At 37.3% G+C, this 6,867-nt stretch overlaps 1 pseudogene; it reads left to right on the top strand.

The window, feature by feature from the left end:
- The first annotated feature begins 2,258 nt into the window (after positions 1-2,258).
- LOC125776890 (small nucleolar RNA U3) lies at positions 2,259-2,388 on the top strand (annotated as a pseudogene).
- The last annotated feature ends 4,479 nt before the right edge of the window (positions 2,389-6,867 follow it).

The raw sequence follows: 6,867 nt of genomic DNA, 5'->3' as shown, positions 1-6,867 counted from the left end.
ATTTCTCCTACGTATTGTGATCGTACCAGCTGCGGTAAAGTTCCATGGGTCACAGAGGGACTAAAAGTTTTCGTTAGTTTCTCTGAAAAAACTTCCGCTTTTTCTTCGTCAGTTTTGGCCCAGGATCCGTTTGGCTTTCTGAGGGGTGTATTAGACAATATTGGTTTTCTTGCATTTTTTACTGCTTTCCAAAGGGAATAATCGGAACTTTTATTTGGCGTTAATTTCTCAATATAATTAGAAATATTTTGATTCGCGAGTAGCTTTAACAACCAAATTGACAAAATATCATAAAAAATTTGATGTTCATCCAATCAGTTGGTACAACTCATACAACTGCCCCATATACGTAACAATCAGTTGTACAATTCGATGAAATTGGTACAATAATTGGTGCGTGTATGCCTTTCATAAGAGCCTTGTGTCGCTGCTACGCACACAAGCAAGGGTGCCGATCACTGATAAATACATACATTTCTAATTACGTCGTTTGATGCTTAAATATGTTGACATTATTTCGCTGAATTTCTTTTTTTTTTCGTCGCTATATCCCGTTGAATTCTGTAAAATTTCGTCGGTATAAGCGGTTAAGCTTAGTACGCAGCTCTCAAGAAACGTAAAAACTTCATATAAAAAAACGCTTAAGAAACGGTCCAGAAACGTTCCTGCGATAAACTTACTTGTGCTAGTACGCAGCTGTCAAGAAATCTAGTACTAATTTTTAATACTTTTTTTCAATAAAATGTGAATATGGCAAACCTGGTTTTGCGAAGAAACATCAAATCAACAATTGTTTCTTGAAGGAAATTCGAAGTAATTGTCAAATTCATCCTAAATTAGTTGAAATCATTATTATAAAGTATATCCCATTTTGAAATGTTGTATAAAACCAACCAATCATCAACAACATTCCTTAAATCTCAATGAAAATATTTGTGTTACCATACACATACATACATACATACATACGCACAAAGTTTGTTTACTTTGTTTATTCTCTCTTGCTCTTCTAATGTGGATCATTCACAATGCGTAACCAGCTGTCAAAATTACTTGAGAAATAATGTATTTTTGTTCTTGAGCAATTACTTGAGAGCTGCGTACCAACATTTAGACGCTAAAAGCGGAGACGTACTAAGCGGAGGCCCTTTCATATAAGTTTGTATTGGGACCAACCAAGACATCGAGTTTTCGTCGCAATAACCGGACGGACACTATAAGCGGAGTCGTTATAACCGGATTCTACTGTATTTGTAAAAAATATTCTGACTCACGTACATGATTAGCTTACCAAGTAGCATTATTTTTCAACATCATATGTAGTCTGTTCAATATCCAGTCCAGTAAAAGTTGATGCAACACATTCAGCAACGACTGGAAAATTATCAATGACTAACTTGCTCCAAATGGCAGCCAACACATTGCCCGCACTTTCGAAGTTTCGTTTTTCTAGATCTAAGTCAGTAGTTCGATTACTTGAATCAAGATGTGACCCAAAATCATCATAAATGTAAAATTACACCAGTAAGTTCGCGACTGAGAGGTGCCATACGTCGTTCAACTCTGTTAAATGCACTCCTTCCTGGGATATTTGTAGCTATATAAATTGCATCTAAATTAAAATATTTAAAATGTTGTAAAGCTGAAACTATACTACGGGGGACAATTTTGTAACTTTGATTAAAATTATAATATTGTATAAAATAAAATAAAGTACGATTCGCAGAAGAGCCCCAATGTTTACAAATTTATTGTAATGAACCCTGGACACGACGAGTATACCTCAGCAAGTTATATATACATTAGGGTGCCCGTTATTTACCAAATTGATTATTGAAGTTATACTTCTTATACGACGCCGGAAAAGGTTGCGATAGATTCTGGTTGCGCAACCTTCCATATAAAAGTGACGCAAAGTTGCGCAACTCGCTCCTTCCATATGAATGTAACGCAACCTTGTCTGCGAAGATGTGCGAGCAGTAAGCGAAGCGGTGACAATCGGCGATCGTTTGTTCGTTTCTTTCGGCACAGCTCGGTCGACACAACAACACAACACAATGTCCCATGCTTATGCTGTTGTTGTTTTTGTAGAACAATGTTTCAATTTTTGGTTGGTGACATATTCACATGTGTGCGCATATGTCTGTTTGTATGCTTGTGCATTATTGAAGTTATAGTTCTTTTTCTTTCGTTTGCCTTTCTGCGAATTCTCAACTATTTTGTGTGACTTTTAATTGAAATACTCTGCGTTGGCCTTTCAGAATCACACAGAATCATTTCTGTGGTTTTTGAAATTGACCCACGAGGACGAGGAATATCGTTTTATCTGGGAGCGTGAGATTTAAGAAAATCGCTCGCTTACAAGGGATAAAATGACTTCTGAGTGGCGATTTTAATGAATAAATTCACAGAATCATTTCTGTGCTTTTGGAAATCTATACTAATAAATATTTTTTTCTTACTAATAGAAAATAAATTTATCACAGCAATATACATAAACATATACACAATAGTGCTGTGATAAATTTAATTTCTATTAGTAAGCAAAAAATTAAAAATAAATTTATTAAGACTATACTTCTCAGGGCATCACAGCAATGTTATGTATATGTATATACATATTATGCATATGTATTGCTGTGATAAATTTATTGCGAAAGCAAATGTTCTACAAAGTATGTATATTTCTATACTTAAACAAAATTATTAGAACCATCGTATGTTTCTTGCATTCATAACCACATCATACTTAAGTCAGCGCAACCTAATTGTCAATGGTGGTGTTGGTGGTAAGCGCTTGGAAGGTCAAGATGCTAACGCAGGTCCTAGGTTCGAATCCCGACAGAATAAATTTTTAATTTTTTGCTTTTAACATCGTATACTATAAAAATAAATATTTTTCTTTATTTTAATTTCTATTAGTAAGAAAAATATTTATTTGTATAGTATACGATGTTAAAAGGCATACATCTTCTATCCTATCTTGTGTATCTGCACATGCTCATATGAGTGTATGTATACGCATGTGCGCGCATTGACTTGCATGTTCATACATTCATATATACTTATATGTACATATATTTGCATACATTGCCGAACAAATAAATCACAAGCATACAAACATACATATGCGTACACATATGAATATGTCACCAACAAAAAATTGATCTTCACAAGTCAATCCGGCAGCCAAATTGGCGAAAAACAAAAGAGAGATGTTACGCTGCATATTCTCTTCCGCAACGAAGAGACGGAACTACTTTCTGAGTCAAAATTCATTCATTTAGACTTTGCTTTATTCTTCATTTTATGTGCATAATCTATATATATAAAAGAAAGTTGTGTTAGTTACACCATTTCTAACTCAAGAACGGCTGAACCGATTTGGCTGAAAATTGGTGGGGAGGTAGCTTAGAGCCAGAGTAAGGACATAGGATACCTTTTATCTCTTAATGTTAGAATCCAATACAACTCATAAATACAAAAATTATATTTTAAATCATTAGCATTTGTTCAAAATTCATGTTTGTAAGAATCAATTGAATATATGCGTACAATTTTAAGCAGATTCGTCCTCAAAACTGATACAATTGCTAAGTATTAGGAATAGAAGGAAAGAACTGCAACCAAATATGCAGTGTAATAGATTATAACTGGTTCAATAAACAGGCGCTGAGTACGTGCATCTCCAGCGTGCATTTTCCAGCCGCCCTTTTCGTCTTTCCACGCCTGAGAACCGCTTCATCATGTGCAGTATACTGGACTGACTGTCGATTGGACTCCAGTGGGAAATGATGGAGCTATGTTTCTATCACCGACGCAAAAATTCGGCTTTATTCCGATTAGAGAGCACTTAAACACTTCTCAGAATCAGATGTTCGTTGTTTTGGTTGTTTTTGTTGGAGGCACCTACTTTACTCATTTCGCCTGCTTTCAGCATAGCAAATATCTTTTCAACGGTGGATTTCCCTATCTATATCTCATTAACTAATAATTATAATCCAACTAATAGAAATCATATAGATGGTAGTAGTAGTAGTATTATCTATGTATCAGCCACAGTGAAGCGTGGACGGGTACTCTAGTAAATTTATAAAATGTGAATTTAAGTTTTCTAGTTTTCTTTCATACAAAATGATATGCATTTCTGAATATCACTAAGAAGTATAACTTCATCCGCGCGTAGGGACTCCACGCACCTTTTTTTTTTGACGAGACGCCCCCTAAACTTTAAGTTTTCCATCTAAAAAAAAAATATCAGACCATAAAAAGCCCTTAATTTTCATAATAAACCTTGCCCCAAACACGATACATTTCCCCTTGAAATTACACGGGATTTTGCCACTTTTTACAAATATTTTTTTTTCTCTGGAACTTCCTCGTTTGTAGGAATAAGAAAGTCATATTCTTATACAGAATTGAATGTTCTACAAAAAATGTCTGGACAATTTTTCGATATACCCACCCCTTTAAAAGTTATTCAAGCTTAAACTTCTGGGTAATTTCTGGAATTTTCGAACTTTTACGGCAAATTGATTTTTTTTTGTAAAATTCAATTGTCTTGTTCGACTTCAAAATGATGAAATGTAATAATATTGTTGTAATGTATTAAGTTTTCAGGGTATTATGATAGTATCGCATATACATATATAGTATACATATTGTTACGAATTTACTGCTTGCTAGTTTACTTTGTTAGGTTCGTATCTCTGGATTGACAAATAAAATCAACACTGTTTAATTTATTTCAACAACTCTTTATTTCACAACTCGTCTACACTATATATATATTACTCTTGGTACTGATTGATTACGTTGGCGCTGCCACGGCTTATATAGCCACGCACTTCTCACTGAAAATTAGCAGAACATGCTATACGGCGCCAGACGCAAGCAGACAGCCGCGGCGCCAGACTCAGCAATTGTTTAAGTAGACAAGCAGACAGTGCGGCGCTAGGTGTCTATTGTTTTGACGAGCAGACAGCCGCGGCGCCAGATGTCTACAACAAGACAAATGCTATTCCATATACCTACAGCTATTGTTCATAATAAGGGATTCATATAGCAATACAAATACAACTTAATACTACTTTTGTAACACTGCCCTCCACTAAAGCCTAATCGTCCCGATTAGGCACAAATCCTCTTGAACCAAATGGGGCGAGCCTCTCCAAATGTACTACTTTCATTTTACATCGTGCTTTTCCATTTCTTTGTATGCGGTAACCACGTCATTAAGTCGTTTCATCACCATATAGGGTCCTTCCCAGGCTGTCTGCAGTTTCGGGACAAGCCTTTCTTTCGAAGTGGATTGTATAACAGGACCAGATCACCTTCTTCAAAACCCTTTGAATTTGCCGCTTGATCGAACCGGTCCTTCATCTTATTGCTCATCAGATGCGTATGCTGTCTTACCATTAGATGCAATTCATTCATTTCTTCCTTTAAGGCAGAACAATAATCTCCATCATTTCTTACAGCTGTAGGATTCATTCCAAACTTAAGATCGGCAGGGAGTCGCAGATCAGATCTGAAAATAATCTTTGCTGGCGTGTAACCAGTTGTCTCGTGCTTCGCTGAACGATACGCCAGCAGGAACATCTGGATGCACTTGTCCCAATTCCGTTGATCTTTATCAACGATTTTCCGCAGATGTTCTTCGAGCGTTCGGTTGAATCTCTCCACCATTCCATCTGATTGTGGATGTAACGCTGTTGTCCGTGTCTTGTGGATGCCCAGTAATGTACAGACTTCTTGGAAAATGGAAGATTCGAAATTCCTGCCTTGATCTGAGTGTAATTCGACGGGCACTCCGAACCTTGTTATCCAATTTTCTACAAACGCTTCGGCTACTGTCCTCGCTTCTTGGTTTGGTAAGGCATATACTTCTGGCCATTTACTGAAATAGTCCATGACAACCAGTAGATATTTGTTTCCAGCCGTACTGGTTGGGAACGGACCTGCAACATCCATTGCGACTCGTTCAAATGGTGATCCCACGTTGTACTGTTGTAGCCTACTGCGACTTTTGGCTTTAGGACCTTTAGCTGCCATGCACTCTACGCAATTACTTATCCATTCTGCTATGGAATCTCGACAACCGATCCAGTAGAACCGTTGTTTAATCTTCTCTATAGTTTTTGTAATTCCAAGGTGCCCTCCACTAGGTCCATTGTGATATTCTTTCAATACTTTCGGGATCATGGACTTCGGTACTATGATCAGCAGACGAGACTGTTTGCCATCTTCGCTTTCCCAGATACGATGAAGGTATCCATTAACGAGGTTTATGCTGTTCCATTGGGCCCAATATGCTTTTGCCGTTGGACTCTCGTTACTTATTTGTTCCTTTGGCGGTCGTACCCCATTTTCTTTGGCTATTATCAGCTTTGCAAGATCAGGGTCCTCCAGCTGATTGATTCTGATGCGGTGAGGAGTCCAATCATCTTCAGGTTCTATATTCAGTAATCCCACGTCGATTATACCTTCTTTTCCCTCTGATTTGGAGCAATGTTTAGATTCCAGTGGACAATGGCGACGTGATAATGCATCCGCATTTTTGTGGTGAATCCCCTTTCGGTGTTCTGTTTCGAAGTCGTAATTCTGTAATCTTTCGATCCATCGTGCAATTTGGCCTTCCGGATTCTTAAACTGTAATAACCATTTTAATGCTGCATGATCAGTCCTCAGCAAGAATCGTTGTCCATACAAATACTTGTGGAAATGTTTTACACATTCCACCACAGCTAGTAGTTCTTTTCGCGTCACACAGTAGTTTTTCTCTGGTTTCCCGAGCACTCTGCTGTAATACTCTTTCTTGTCCGTCGATGAGCTGAGACAGGACACCTCCAATTCCATAAGTGCTCG

Source organism: Bactrocera dorsalis, chromosome 2, assembly GCF_023373825.1.
Source record: "Bactrocera dorsalis isolate Fly_Bdor chromosome 2, ASM2337382v1, whole genome shotgun sequence".
Taxonomy (NCBI): domain Eukaryota; kingdom Metazoa; phylum Arthropoda; class Insecta; order Diptera; family Tephritidae; genus Bactrocera; species Bactrocera dorsalis.
The sequence above is the reverse complement of the archived record's forward strand: the minus strand, read 5'-3'. Positions and strand labels throughout refer to the sequence as shown.